Source organism: Triticum dicoccoides, chromosome 7B, assembly GCF_002162155.2.
Source record: "Triticum dicoccoides isolate Atlit2015 ecotype Zavitan chromosome 7B, WEW_v2.0, whole genome shotgun sequence".
Lineage (NCBI taxonomy): Eukaryota > Viridiplantae > Streptophyta > Magnoliopsida > Poales > Poaceae > Triticum > Triticum dicoccoides.
In genome coordinates, this window is record NC_041393.1 from 506,433,700 (window position 1) to 506,450,537 (window position 16,838).

Sequence of the window (16,838 nt, forward strand, 5' to 3'; positions counted from 1 at the left end):
ATAATCTCTTTGTTTGTTCTCTGCTATTAGTGACTTTAGAGTGACTCTTTGTTGCATGTTGAGGGACTGTTGTATGATCTAATTATGTTATCATTGTTGAGAGAACTTGCACTAGTGAAAGTATGAACTCTAGGCCTTGTTTCGAAGCATTGCAATACCGTTTTCGCTCACTTTTATTACTTGTTATCTTGCTGTTTTTTATAATTTCAGATTACAAAAACCTATATCTACCATCCATATTCCACTTGTATCACCATCTCTTCGCCGAACTAGTGCACCCATACAATTTACCATTGTATTGGGTGTGTGTGGGACACAAGAGACTCTTTGTTATTTTGTTGCAGGGTTGTTTGAGAGAGACCATCTTCATCCTATGCCTCCCATGGATTGATAAACCTTAGGTCATCCACTTGAGGGAAATTTGCTAATGTCCTACAAACCTCTACACTTGGAGGCCCAACAACGTCTACAAGAAGAAGGTTGTCTAGTTGACATCACACGGCGTTAAAGAAATCCGAGAACAGTGCCAGCAAACCGAAGAAAAGGGCGTGGAGGTGAAGGACGACGGTGGTGGCCTCCAACTTGGTGGAAGACCGGGAAGAAAGCCTGATCTTCGTCGCTTTCCACTTATTGGTGTCGTCCGCGATCGCCGGGAGGATCTTATCCAGCCCTTCATGATTGAGCACGGTGGGTCGACCCAGGGCATGGTCCGGCCCCGCTTGGCGGCCCGCTACTAATGCGGTCTTGTTCCTCTTCCTTCGGTGGGCCATGGCGGTGCGATGAGCTGAGGGCGGTGCGAAATCTAACAGGGGAGGCACGACCTTGCTCGGGAAGGAAGGAGCAGAAGATGAGCGCGTAACAAAGCAATGATGGCCCTGCGGTGCGCGCCGGGCTTTTGTCAGCCTGGACAGTTGCCAAGGCGAAGTGGGGAAGTGGAAGCTTCCACGTCCCATTGTGCGCCACGCTCAAGCCTGACCCGCAGGCGGCTGGGGTCCGCGTTGCTCCGCCCTCCCTTCTTTGCCTTTGCATCGAAGCCAGGTTGAGCGCGCCGTGGGCCCGGGGGCTACTGTCGGCGTTCTGGGCTCGGGGGTACCCAGACCCGCCTGCCTGTGGCCCAAAGCATGGCTTTACGGATGGACCGGCAAGGCCCAAGAATGGGACTTCACAGACAAGACCCTCGCGAGGCGAACGACCTCAAGTCCTCCTGAGGAGCTGCCTCCTGAGGCTGCCTCCCGAGGAGCGTATATCTCGAGGCAAGCATCCCGCCTCGCGGTGACATGAGTCATGACGACCAAGGCCAGGAGAGCGCCAGTAGGCGCAAGAGAGGAAAGTTTCCTCTTTGGTGCTAAGGTGGCAAGGACATACGCGGGTTTCCAAGGAATCCCCCAAATATTCCATTCCGGTGCAACAAGACGAAGACCGCTGGCTCGGCAGGACGGCGGTCACTGTCGACCCCACCACTGCGTCATGACCAGAAGCTTTGTAGATGAAGACCACCTTTAGTTAGAATAGGGCATACTCTTGTCCCGCTTCAAAATTGGTCGTTGTGGTATCCCTTCCCACCTAAGCTATGAGGGAAGAGGACCAAGGCCACTATAAATATAGGTTAGTTTCCACCATAGAGAGGGATATCAATCCCTCTGCCATTGAGCTAGTTCATACTCATCCTCCTCGCAAGGCAATCCACCACAAGGCAGGAGTAGGGTATTACACCACAAGGTGGCCTGAACTTAGGTAAATCACCATGTCCACTTCTTCTTCATGCTCACCCGAGCTCGACGAGACTAGGTAGGATGTGAGGCGGTAAACAGTGAGTTCTAGCGAGGCGAGGTCCTTCGTTCAAGCTCCAGAGTTTGAACCTTGTCTGGGTCTGTGGAGCCCCGATTCCGACAATCATGAGCAAGGTTGATTCACATCTTGGAGTCAACCCCCCCCCATATTCTAGCCTAATTTTGTTTCTTTTCGCCCCAACTCGAGAATCCGCACAAAACCCTAGCATTTTTTTTGCAAAATTTGCAAAAAATGTTGCATCTTGTGAGATTTTGTTGATTTGGTCCACGAATTTGCTTTTTGGAAACTGGATCTACCCCTGCCCACCACCCCCAACCTTCCCTACTGTCAATTTTCTCCATTTTTTTTATTTACCACGGATTTAGGGCTGTCCTTGCGCAGGCGGAACACCCCGTGCGCACTGGCCCCGATACCCCATGCACACAGGGCTCACTTACCCCATGCACACGGCCTCAACAAAGAGGTTTTCCATCACACTTTTGGTTCTGTTTTCCACTACATACACCACCATTTATTTTACACACTACCACACTACCACACAACACATACATACACTTCCGCTACAACCGATTTTGTTTTAGATTTTGAGTTGCAGTTTTCATTTCCTGATGTGTTTCGTCTAATTAGGGACGGTTCGTCATCAACATCACTGCTATTCATCATCGCCAGGGACTCAACATCGACATCGACCGTATCACCTTCGTACCAACCATAAGCAAGGACGATAACCTTAATGACATCTTGTACATTTCCCTTGCCATTGTATTGATGGCCTCGAGCCATTTTGCATCACTTATCCATCAAGACTAGCAAGTTGAGAATTCTCGGGCCATGCTATTTGTGCACTATGACGCCCCCGACTCAATCATGTGCGGTCGGCTGGGGGGGCGAACGCGAGCGTGGGCAGCGAGCCGCATCCATAGATGGCGACACGAGCTGATGGGGCCGGCAACGAGAACTACGACAACGACCGAGCGGAAGCGACCATGGCGTTTGAGGAATCCGTGCTAGACTACATGGGCGAGCCCGAGGGAAGGAAGAGGAGGAGCGCAATCTCACAATGAGTGTGATGGCGTGCTTGTGGTAGCACAGGATGGCTGATGGTGAGCAGATCGATGACTTGCAGTGGCGGACACCAACAAGGGCAACTAACATGGGTGGCTTCGTGGATGCTCCCCGACTCCAATCTGGCGGTGTAGATGAAGAAGACCTTGGCGGAGCTGCCGGACATCTTGGCGTCGCTTGGGGTGGCCCCGGTGCGCGACAATGGCAGGTGGCACCGTGGATTGCTCTTATCCTGCCCGCGACACTCGGGTGAGCAAGACAGATAGGGAGAGGGTAAGGGAATGAGAGGAAGGGGACTTGGGGGTGCTAGGGTTTCAGGGAAAGAGAGAGGGCACCGTGGATTGCTCTTATCGTGTCCGCGACACTCGATGGCTATGCGCGCTGGCGTCGGTGGCCATGGCGCAGCCTTTCCCTAGCGTTGCGGGAGGTAGAGGAAAGACCGGCTGTAGTGGGCTAGGCAGCACTGTAGCCTAGTACAGCCCAATGACACGGTGTAGATTTCTGCCCTTTTCTTTTTCTATTTCTGTTTTAATTTCCATCACTCTTTTGCATCTTCTTTTCATAACATTTGAATTTTGTTAAATGTGAAACTTGGTCACATAATTAACTTGCAAAATTTAGCTTTGCCACAAAAAGTTCAGATTTTTTTTGAAGTAGTTTGAATTTTGCATAAATGAAAAAGTATTTAAATATGTTGATTTGGTACTGTTTTAATTGCTAGAGCCCAATTAAGTAAATAAGTGATGTTGTTTTCCTTAACAAATAATTGTTATGGATTATTTGCTAAATGAAGGACTATTTTGTTTTACTATTTGAAGAAATAATAATTGAACTTGTATTTTAAATTTGAATTTGACTTTGTTTTTTCTCAAGTGGCAATTTGGCTTAGTCAAACTTGAGGACATGGCACCATTAGTGTGAGGTCACTATAGCATGACACTAGGGGTGTTACATGCACCTTAGTGATGCACTTACTTCGCATAGCTACATTTAGTGTGCAATCATCTTGCTATCATCATTGTGCCATAAGTCTCCTGTGCATATCTTACATACTTGTCTCACATATTGGCTCGTGCATCAAGCATTTTGTCATAATTTTTTTAAAAGAGAGAAAGAAAAGGATTTTAAGCAAAAGAGGAGAAACAAAGAGCTTGTAAGCAATAGCTTTGAGCCATTTTTGCATAGTTCGTCATGTCAGATCATACATACATAGTATATTTGGGATTGAAGATGGTATGTCACTCTCATACGTTGGTGCACAAGCGTATCTAGCCCATTTGAGCAATCACGCTATTGTGTCTCTAGTATCCGTGCAACAAGAACATTTTCCGTAGTTGCACATTTTGAGCTCATTCCTTGGTTGCCCGGATCCCACTTATCTTCCATGTGCATGTTTCCAAGTGATATCATAGGGTTTGATCTCTTTGTCTTACTTGCAATTTGTGAATATCTTCAACATTATCAATATCTTGACTAACACTTGCTTGAATTTTGTGCCGCTCATCCTAACAAAGCTCGTCGATAAGCCCATACTTTTCTAGGTGTGAGAAACAAACCCGGAAGCATTACATTGAGTGATACTCGATACATCCTCATTCTTCAAAACAGGTAACTTTGGTTTTGTTCTCACATTTCCTACTAATCCCTACGTGAGTCATGATGGATATGTCAAGCACTTCTTCAAACCCACTTTTCGAGGATCAAGATGAAGCACACGACTATGTCACCAAAGGTCATATTTTCGGTGTTTAACAATCTCTACATCAAGAAAGTGAAGCTTTGGGCGACCGAATCGAGCAACTCGCTACCAACCTACGTCAATCGGAAGCAAGGAACCGGGACTATGTTGACGCCAAGCTATCCACACAAATGGAAGAATTTTGTCACACGATGGTCAACCGCGCGTCATCCACTTCATATTCATTAAGACGATGCCACTCGAGTCGACACTCTTTGGACTCTTCTTCCGACACAAGTCTTCCACGAGCAATACATACATTTTTAAATTGGTAGCCATTCTAGATAGGGCCATAGAGAAATATGTAGGCATAGAAGCATCTCCACACACATCCTCAAAATGCAGGCATGCGCATGAATCAAGCAGTCCAGACACATGTTGCCATCCAACGCGGTACCCCAACGGTCCATGGACCAGTCCGATTGTTTGAAGTTCCACAAATAGGATGCAAACCACGGGGCCTTTGTAGGAGACCAGGCTGCTACCACGAATGCATCGGACACCCCGGGCGCATCAAGAAACCACTCCCGTGCCCATGTGCTCTCTCAAGTGTAGCTGTGACCATGCATTATGCCAGTCAGCACTGCATTCATGCTGGTCCACAGCGGACACGACCTCTCACTTGAGCCAACATCGAAGCGGTGCGTCGGCCTAGAGCGTCGTGTCCCGGTCTCCATGTTTGTTGAATACTAGAGCGATGTGATTGGATGGGATGAGACGACTTCAGAAACATTTAAACCGGTTGCCCGTCCATCCGCCTACTGACATTAAATATGTGTGGCGGTCGAGAAACCAACTCTAGTACCTGCAGTGGCACACACCACAGCTTGGCCTGGACAGGGCCTGCTATTTATACATGGCCACACATGGCACCATCCATACATCACCATGTATGATTCCTTTTCTCATTCGTGCACCACCTCCACCATGATCGCAAGCTCTAGAGCGATGTGGGAGAGCCTCTTGATGGAGTAGAAGCATGAGTTGGTCGGTGTTGCGGCCGGCTGGCAGGCCTATCTTGCATGATGGATACAAACCCTCTTGCCAACTAGCTCGTCGAAGGTGAGCGAGGACAACCCGATGATGGAGGGTGCATTCGACGGCGACTCGACACCCCCACCCGCACCGGTCCATGGCGGAAGAGATGCCATCACTATCGGTGTCAGCGTTCCGACAAACTTAGGAGGACCAATGCTACAACCTCCGACTCCTTGACAAGCGCCAGCTTGCGGAGGGACGACATCACCGCTAGGCAAATGATGATGTCGTCGTGGTCATGGTCGCACAGGATCCAAGCTTCCTGGATGAGTAGCAGGCATTATAGTAGTCCATGCGTAGAGCCCGCAACACCCGCCACCAACAACGGTTGTTGCGCGTCCTGTGGAATGAGAGAGACACCCTGTTTGCAAAGAATGGCGTGGAGGCAGTTGAAGAGGAGGCATGACATGGCTTAGAACTGCGTTCGTATTTCCCCAAGGAGGAAGGGATGATGCAGCACAACTACGACAAGTATTTCCCTCAGTTATGAAACCAAGTTTATCGAACCAGTAGGAGAACCAAACAACACTATCTAAACGGTACCTGCACACAAAGAACAAATCCTCGCAACCCAACGCGTAAGAGGGGTAGCCAATCCCTCGGTAAAAAGATAGATTAAATTGTATGTGTTTGGATAGATAGATCTGAATAAAACACAAAATAAAATAAGTAAAGAAAAAAGTGCAGGAAGGTAGTTTTTTGGTTTTTGGAATAATAGATCTGAAAACAAAATGATAAAAGATAGATCTGAAAGCAATATGATGAAAGATAGACCCGAGGGCCGTAGATTTCACTAGTGGCTTCTCTCGAGAAAATAGCATACGGTGGGTAAAAAAATTACTGTTGGCAATTAATAGAAGATCAAATAATCATGATGATATCCAAGGCAATGATCATGTATATAGGCATCATGTCCAAGATTAGTAGACCGAAATGATTTTGCATCTACTGCTATTACTCCACACATCGACCGCTATCCAGCATGCATCTAGAGTATTAAGTTCATGGAGAAATGGAGTAATGCAATAAGAACAATGGCACGATGTTGACAAGATCTATTCATGGAGGAATAGACCCCATTGAAAGGATCGATATAGTTGACTAGAGGGGGGTGAATAGACAACTAACAATTTGTAGCTTTTCTTTACCAAATTAAACTTTGCATCAAAGTAGGTTGTCTAAATATGCAACTAGGTGAGCAACCTATATGATGCAACAACAACAAGTACACAAGCAAGCAAGGAATACAACACAAAAATATTGCACAAGTAAAGGTACAAGATAACCAAGAGTGGAGCCGGTGAAGACGAGGATGTGTTACCGAAGTTCCTTCCTTTTGGGGGGAAGTACGTCTCCATTAGAGCTGTGTGGAGGCAAATGCTCCCCAAGAAGCCACTAGGGCCACCGTATTCTCCTCACGCCCTCACACAATGCAAGATGCATGATTCCACTATTGGTGCCCTTGAAGGCGGCAACTGAACCTTTACAAACAAGGTTGGGGCAATCTCCACAACTTAATTGGAGGCTCCCAATGACACCACGTAGCTTCACCACAGCGAACTATGGCTCCACGGTGACCTCAACCGTCTAGGGTTCTCAAACACCCAAGAGTAACAAGATCCGCCAGGGATTAGTGGGGGAATCAAATTTCTCTTGGTGGAAGTGTAGATCGGGGCCTTCTCAACCAATCCCGAGCAAATCAACCGGTTTGATTGGCTAGGGAGAGAGATCGGGCGAAATTAAGCTTGGAGCAACAATGGAGCTTTTGGGGGAAGAGATGGGTCAACTTTGGGGAAGAAGACCCCCTTATATAGTGGGGGGAACAATCCAACCGTTACCCCCCAAAGCAGCCCCGCAGAGAGCGGTACTACCGCAGGGGTGGGTGGTACTACCTCTGTGGCCAGCGGTACTACCGTCCCACCTCGCGGTACTGCCGCACAGAAGAGGGGAGCGAGGAGCAAAGGGAGGACCTGGACCCAGAGCGGTACTACCGTGGTGGTAAGGGCGGTACTACCGCTTAAGAGCAGTACTACCGCCTCTACTGCCGCGACTAGTGCCGCAAAACCCGACACGAGAAAAGAGCCCTCGAGTCGAGGCGGTAGGAGCACGGAGCCGCAGCGGTACTAGGGCAGAGGGCTCCAAGCGGTACTACCGCTGTGGAGCGGTACTGCCGCTTGTAGCACTCGGGCGGTACTACCGCTGTGGCCCATGGTACTACTACTGGGACCAAACGATGCACAAATGAAGGGGAATGAGCTCTCCATTGAAGCGGAAAGGCTCAGAGGGTGTGAAAAGGATGTGTACGTGTTGATTCCACCCTAGGCTTACCAAAGTGGACCCCCTCTTGATAGTATGGTGACTCCTATGAAACTAGTCCACCAAAACTGAATCGAAAGGGCTACACCGTCTTCGCTCGAAACTCCAAGGGGAGGTAATCGTCTCACGCCAAAGGATGAATATCTGAAAAACTCAACGCACACGATTAGTCCGCAAAAGCATTGTCATCAATCACCAAAACACCTTAGGGATAAATATGCCCTTACAATCTCCCCCTTTTTGGTGGATTGATGACAATATGAGATTTGCACAAACGGGAAAAGACAAGGACACAAGCAAACCCCACAACTCTAAAATATAGACGGGCTCCCCCTAGATGTGTGCTTTCTAGATAAGTGCTTTGAACTGCACGGCACACATACTAGGATCAACAATCCCCCTATATTTTATAGACCAACAACCTAAGCAGGATACATGAGAGCAAGGTATATAACAGGATAAGCATGCAACTCATAAGATACCAAAGGACTGGATAGACATAGATAATGATAAGAAAAAGAAGGTAGCATATGTCTCACACCATATGTCTGGAACTTAGGTCTCACTGGCACAAAAGCAAACAAAGCAAATGGAGAGAAACCACAACGACACCACAAAGAAACACTCGCAACTCAACCACATCACAAATCCCTAAACTCTCTCCCCCTTTGGCATCGAGACACCAAAACGGGCAAACAGTGCTGCTACGGCTCCAGGTGATAGCAAGCTGAGGATCTCGAACATCAGATCCCTGCGGGATCGTCTGCACCACCGTCATTGGTCGGAAATTGCTCGGCATCTGAATCTGTCCACGGGCAGTGCAGCTGAATCCACTCCCCCTCCTCAGTTATCTAGCCCTCAGATCCGCTGTTAACGGTCGCACCCAACTAGCGCATGAGCTCCTTGTGACGTCCCCTAGCCTTCTTCTCCGCCACATGAGTCATGTACTGACCATGAGACTCCATGCAGAAAAGTTTCTTCATCTTGAGCTTGAGCTTCTTTGCCCAAGAGGGCTCTGCTCCAGAAGACTCATAGTCATCATCATCATCAGCGACAGCCTCGCCCTCGGTCTCCATGGCAGCAGCAGTAGATGGACCCCCAGATTTAGGGGCCGGGGTGCCCCAATTTTCTTCCTCAGACGCTTGATCTCATGAGAAATCAATTCTCCAGTTTCCAGCATGATCCTGGGATAGACATGGTCCCATGCCTTCTCAATGAGCAACATGATGAACGGTCCATAGATCGGGCACTTGCGCTCAGAGATAGCAGATAGAGGTTCAGACCACATAACATGAGAAATGTCCAAGGACTCACCAGTGTTTGCTTCCTTCTCATGCTGGTAGAAGAGAAGCATGTCCACGAGATAGGAGTGGACCATATCCAGATTCCCGATACGAGGGAAGAGAGTCTCTCGGAAGACACGGTGAAGGATGTCCAGAAAGGCAGGCAGCTCATAGGTTTCCTTCTAAGTCTCGGGGTGAATCTTCACAGAACAGTAGGGCCAGAGGGCTTGCTTGTGAGTGGAGGTTGCATTGCGGTGAGGGCGGAAGCCGACTGGAGTCTCAAGACCGTGATCTTCCACCCCAAGTATCTCCATGAAGGCCTTCCACTTGACAGAAAGCAACTTGCCATTTGTCATCCAAGTCAGAGTCCTTTCCTCATCAGTTCCTAGACGGACTGTCGCATAGAATTGAGCCACCAAATCTGCATCAAAGTCCTTGTTGAACTGCATGATTCTGAGAATGTTCAGCTAAGAGCACATCTTAAGGGCTTCACCAAAGTACTCTGGGTCCTTCTCCATAAAATCCGTGTCTATGGAGCACACATAAACATAGAGATTCTTCTTGGCCTTGATCACATCAAAGAAGATGGAAAACTGAAAACGGTTCCAGAACGGACGATTGACCAAAGTAGGTTCTTGGTCTTCCACATAGGGGTTGCGGCGACGCCTGGCCCAGAACTCCTTGGCAGAAATTTCAGTCACAGTTTTGCCCCTCGGCTTCGGCTTGTTGGCAGACTTCTTCATGAGTTGAGGCGGAGGTGGAGCACTTGAGGAAGCACCCGCTGGCGGCGGTGGAGCACTAGAGGAACCACCAACAGACTCAGATGTGCGGTGGAGCTTTGACGTTGCATGACCAGGGTTGACATGGCGGGCTTGCTGCTCAGGATGTTCATCACCTGCATCCATGGCAAGAGGACTGAGGGAGTCCTAGATTAGGGGGTGTCCGGATGGCCGGACTAAGACCTTCGGCCGGACACCCGGACTATGAAGATACAAGATTGAAGACTCCGTCTCGTGTCCGGATGGGACTTTCCTTGGTGTGGAAGGCAAGCTTGGCGATATGATATGAAGATCTCCTCCCATTGTAACCGACTCTTTGTAACCCTAGCCCTCTCCGGTGTCTATATAAACCGGAGAGTTTTAGTCCGTAGGACGAACAACAATCATATCATAGGCTAGCTTCTAGGGTTTAGCCACTCCGATCTCGTGGTAGATCTACTCTTGTACTACCCATATCATCAATATTAATCAAGAAGGAGTAGGGTTTTACCTCCATCGAGAGGGCCCGAACCTGGGTAAAAACATCGTGTCCCTTGTCTCCTGTTACCATCCGCCTAGACGCACAGTTTGGGACCCCCTACCCGAGATCCACCGGTTTTGACACCGACATTGGTGCTTTCATTGAGAGTTCCGCTGTGTCGTCACCATCAGGAAGGATGCCGCATCCCATCTTTAAAGACGGCGTCGTTGCTAAAGGAGATTTGGCTGTCGGCCAAACTCTCCGGCTAGGCAGGTTTTTGATGACCGCCTGTCCGGCCGCCGTGCCGATGATGACCTCTCAGGCCATCGAAAGCAATCTTCACATCCGCTCGGAGCTTGCCGAGCAGTTAGATTCGATGGAGTTCCTCTGCCTGAACGAGCTCTTGGATCGCATCGCAGCCCTGGGAGTCGCTACTGATTACGACCAGATTGGGCTTAAACCCGATCAGAGAGAGATTGACTCTCCCCAGATCAGCCATCACGTTGAAGTGGTGGAAGAATAATGCGGCGAGTCTCCGCCCGCCCTAAGGACCAGATGTGTTCGGATTCCCGATCCCTCCAAGCCGGATACCCGCGGAGGGGAGGATGTCGCCCAAACCCTGAACCTAAAGTCAGGCAGCAGGCCCGATTCATTGAATAATATCCAGGAAAGCAAGCTTCCGAATTCGGAAACCGCTTGGCCCCTGAATCTTACAACGGGCAGGGTTCCGGATTTAATTCCACCCGCCCACCCAACTATACGGGATTTGTCCCTAATACGGCAAGAGCCCGGAGAAACAGTACACCACTACTGGGCTAGATTCCTCCTGGTTATGAACAGGATAAAGGACTGCCGCGAGAAAGAAGCAATTTCACTCTTCTGTAACAACTGGACGGACATCGGAATCCTCAACGCCATAAGTCACCGCGAAATTACACGATTCGCCGACTTGACATCCATAGTAAGAAAGTACTGTGCGACTGAAAGCGTTCACAAAATCAAAGATAAATTCTGGGACAATCCGGCCCCGAATACAACACCAGTCCGAAGCAAAAGGGCGCATCACCGCCAGGCATCTGAGCCAAACATCAAAAACAAAAACCCTCTATAGGGTACGGGACCGCACTGGAAGGATGGCTCAATGGACCTTGTAAAATTCATAATTCAGGGGAAGCCACACCAACGCACAGCCTTAGAGCATGTTGGATACTACGGCAGGTGGCCCGAAGTGGCGAGGAGCTTTTAACTCCAACACCCGAAGAACACCTCCCCAGTACGGTGTCGACAGTCTTTGAGACCTTCACATCAAACAATGCAAGGAAACGAATGCTCCGCAACCTTGCCGAAGTCTACCAAGTAGCAACAATAAACCCATGGAGTGACACGGATATCACATTTAATGCCAGTGATGAACCTAAATTCCGGACAGCCCGAGCACCAGCTGCATTGGTCCTCAGTCCGATAGTGGACGGCTTCCGACTTACAAAGGTACTCATGGACGGTGGCAGCGGACTCAACCTCATTTACGAGGAAACCCTGCGAAAAATGGAAATTGACTGGAGCCGCATTGAGTGAAGCAACACAACTTTCAGAGGAATAATTCCAAGCCGGGAAGCGCGCTGTTCAGGAAAAATCACACTAGATGTGGTGTTCGGCACGCCGGATAATTACAGATCCGAGGAGGTCATGTTTCAAGTGGCCCCGTTCAGCAGCGGATACCATGCTCTGTTAGGGCGAGAATCATTTACAATTTTCGAAGCCATACCCCATTACGAGTACATGAAGCTCAAAATGCCCGGACCCAACGGAATCATCACTCTCGCAAGTGATTCGGACATAGCGCTCCGCGCTGAAAACAAGACAGCCGCACTGGCCCTGGAGGCACTATCCGAGGCCCTAGCGGCCGAGGAACTAACTGCGTTGCGCTCCACGATGGACAGGGACGATGTGATACTAGACAAGAGATCCAAGTCCACCTCTTTCAAACCAGCAGACGAAATAGTCAAATTCCAAGTCCATCCAACGGACCCTACAAAAACGGCCTCCATCGGGGCACAACTAAAACCCGATGTGGACGCCGCACTCAGAGACTTCCTGCGAGAAAATTGGGACATTTTCGCTTGGCACCCCTCAGATATGCCAGGAATCCCATGCAGGCTGGCTGAGCATAGCCTGAACATCCTAAAAGGGTTTAAACCCGTCAAGCTGACTCTACTGCGTTTTTTCGAACCCAAGAGACAAGCCATGGGAGAGGAGCTAGCAAAACTGCTGGAAGCCGGATTCATCAGAGACATAAAACATCCGGACTGGCTAGCAAACCTGGTGATGGTACCAAAGAAGGAAAAATCTTGGCGCCTATGTGTCGATTTCAAAGACCTAAACAAGGCCTGTCCAAAGGACCCTTTCCCACTCTCCCGAATTGATCAAATCATCGATGCCACCGCAGGACACGACTTATTGTGTTCCCTCGATGCATACTCTGGCTACCATCAAATCAAGATGGCAGATTCAGACCAAGCCGCAACGGCATTCATCACCCCATACGGCCCATTCTGCTTCAACATGATGCCCTTTGGGCTCAAAAATGCCGGCGCAACATATCAGCGCATGATTCAGACATGTCTGGCCAACCAGATCGGCAAAACAGTTGAAGCATACGTAGATGACGTGCTCGTCAAAACAAAACACGTCGATACTCTAGCAGATGACTTGAGGCTAATGTTCGACAATCTCCGAACATATGACATCAAGCTCAACCTGGAAAAATGCATTTTTGGCGTACCAGCCGGAAAGCTCTTGGGCTTCATCATATCCGGTAGAGGAATTGAAGCAAACCCAGCCAAGATCCAAGCTCTGTCACAATTGGATACCCCAAAGGACCTCAAACAAATACGAAAACTGACAGGATGCGTGGCGGCTTTAAGCCGCTTTATCTCCCGCTTAGGAGAAAAGACATTACCCCTCTATCGCCTCCTGCGGTGCACCGACCACTTCGAGTGGACGGATGCCGCCACGGCCGGACTCGAAGAAATAAAAGCCATACTAGCAACAAATCCGGTCATGGCCACGCCCAACACGGGCGAACCAATGCTATTATACATCGCGGCAACCCATCAAGTTGTAAGCACGGTGCTCGTCGTCGAACGAGAAGCGGACGGACACAAGTTCCCCCTCCAAAAACCAGTGTACTATGTGTCCACTGTACTAACTCCATGCAAGTCACGGTACCCGCATTATCAAAAGATAGCATACGCGGTGTTCATGGCATCCCGGAAGCTGCGACACTACTTTCAAGAGTGCTCCATAACAGTGGCATCCGAAGTACTCCTTAATGATATTATAAACAACCGCGACGCAACGGGCCGGATTGCCAAATGGGCTATCGAGCTCCTCCCGTTTGACATAACCTACAAGCCAAGGCGAGCTATTAAGTTGCAGGTTTTGGCCGACTTCATCGCTGAATGGACTGAAGCCAAACTCCCTAAAGAGTACAGCGCATACTCCAACTGGATCATGCACTTCGACGACTCCAAAATGTTGGCTGGCCTGGGGGCTGGCGTCGTTCTGACGTCCCCAACCGGAGACACAGTCCAATATGTACTTCAGATAATGTACATGGATTCCAACAACGCAGCCGAATATGAGGCCCTTTTACATGGCCTCCGGATGGCAGTCTCCATGGGCATTCAGCGCCTAGAGGTTCGCGGGGATTCAAACCTCACAATATCCCAAATAAATGGAGACTTCGACGCCAAGGATCCAAAAATGGCAGCTTACCGCAATGCCATCTTAAAGATGTCAGCTCGGTTTGAGGGGCTTGAATTTCATCACATAGTCCGGGAAAATAACCAAGCAGCAGACGTGTTGGCACGCATTGGCGCCAAGCGCGAGGCCGTCCCTCCCAACATCTTCCCAGAAAGGTTGTTCAAGCCATCCATATCATGGGAAGGAGAATCCGGAAACAATAGCCCGGACACAACTACACCGCCCCTCACCGAACATTCTGACACAGTTGTGGGCTCCGCCAACGAAACAACGCCGTCAGCCCACGAAATAATGGCAGTTATTACCCCTTGGACAAAACCATTCCTAGCCTACCTAACTAGGCAGGAACTTCCCGAAGACCAAAATGAGGCCCGCTGCATAGTGCGGCGATCTAAAGCCTACAAAGTCCACGAGGGAAAACTTTACAAGAAAAGCACAACCGGAGTCCTTCAAAGGTGTATCTCCGAAGAAGAAGGGCGAGACCTTTTGGCTGAAATTCATGCCGGACTCGGCGGGCACCACGCCGCAGCCCGGGCCCTTGTAAGCAAGGCCTTCCGTACCAGATTTTATTGGCCAACGGCCCGTGCAGACGCTCAGGACTTAGTGCAACGATGTGTTGGTTGCCAGTTATTCGCCAACCAAAGCCACATGCCGCCTACCGCCCTACAAACTATACCCATTACCAGGCCTTTCGCGGTCTGGGGGCTTGACATGGTCGGACCCCTTAAAGGAGGAACCCACAAGCAAAAATATCTACTGGTCATGGTGGACAAATTCACCAAATGGATAGAAGCCAAGCCTGTAAAGACGGCCAAATCCGGACCAGTGATAGACTTCATATCCGGGGTCGTACACCGTTACGGCGTCCCCTACAACATCATAACCGACAAGGGCACAAACTTCACGGACGATGAAGTCAAACTTTGGTGCAAAAACACGGGCATCAAGCTCGACTATGCTTCAGTCTATCACCCTCAAACTAATGGTCAAGTTGAACGGGCCAACGGTCTCATTATGAGCGGCATCAAACCCAGATTAGTGCGATCCCTCAAGGAATCTAATACACACTGGGTAGAGGAGCTTGACTCCGTACTCTGGAGGCTGCGGACCACGCCGAATCGCACTACCGGATTCACACCATTTTTATGGTATACGGCGCAGAGGCAGTACTGCCATGCGACATAATCCATGACTCACCTCGAGTGCACATGTACGAAGAAAGAGAATCCAAGCTCGATCAGCAGGAGAGCTTGGACGCATTGGAAGAGGAGCGCGACATGGCAAAAGCTCGTTCCGCATTCTAGCAACAGCAGGCTCGAAGATACCAAAGCAGAGAAGTACGGGCCAAAACCTATAACTTTGGCGAACTAGTTCTACGCCTGTCGGACAGTAAATAGGATAAATTAAAGCCCAAATGGGAGGGCCCCTTCATAATCGACCAAGTACTGACCGGCAGAGCGTACCATCTGCGAAACACATCGGATAACCGACTCGAGACGAACCCATGGAACCCAGCATGCCTACGAAGGTTCTACACCTAGCGCCGGACTCCGTGTTCGTTTCCTTCCTCCGTCCCTTTGTTTTATTTTTTATTTTTATTTTTTATTGGCAGTCCGGGATTTTGTTCCTTCTCCCTACCCTTTTTTTCTCACAAGCCCTTAGGGGCTTGCATGTGCATTATTCGCACATACCCGACGCGCTACCTGCGCTCATAATACCTGGGGGCTTCTTTACCAAGAAGTTTATATAAAACGGGCCTCATGCCCAAAACATGTGTGACACTTCGGCATGAACCTTTTATACACCATTATATGCATCGATATGACTTAAGTTTTGGCCAAGCTGGGTTGCCTGGCTCCTGTGCTTACCCCTACGTTCCCGTTCGTTCGGCTAGGTGGTAACGGGAGCACCTCTGCGATTGTTACTGCCGGGTCAGCCGGATGTGTACCTCAGACTGGGTGAAGCCGAAAGCTAGCGGTCTTAAGGGAATATTCGGTCGGTGAACTAAAAGATGATTGTCGGTGTCAAAACTGGCGGATCTCGGGTAGGGGGTCCCGAACTGTGCGTTTAGGCGGATGGTAACAGGAGACAAGGGACACGATGTTTTACCCAGGTTCGGGCCCTCTTGATGGAGGTAAAACCCTATGTCCTGCTTGATTGATATTGATATTGTGGATGTTTACAAGAGTGGATCTACCACGAGATCAAGGAGGCTAAACCCTAGAAGCTAGCCTATGGTATGATTGTAATGGTTGTTGTTGTCGTCGTGTCCTACGGACTAGAGCCATCCGATTTATATTGACACTGGAGAGGGCTAGGGTTACATAGAGTCGGTTACAATGGTAGGAGATCTACGTATCCGTATCGCCAAGCTTGCCCTCCACGCTAAGGAAAGTCCCATCCGGACACGGGACGAAGTCTTCAATCTTGTATCTTCATAGTCTTGGAGTCCGGTCGATGATGATAGTCCGGCCGATGATAGTTCGGCTGATGATGGTAGTCCGGCTATCCGGACACCCCCTAATCCAGGACTCCCTCAGTAGCCCCTGAACCAGGCTTCAATGACGATAAGTCCGGCGCGTATATTGCTTGGCATTGCAAGG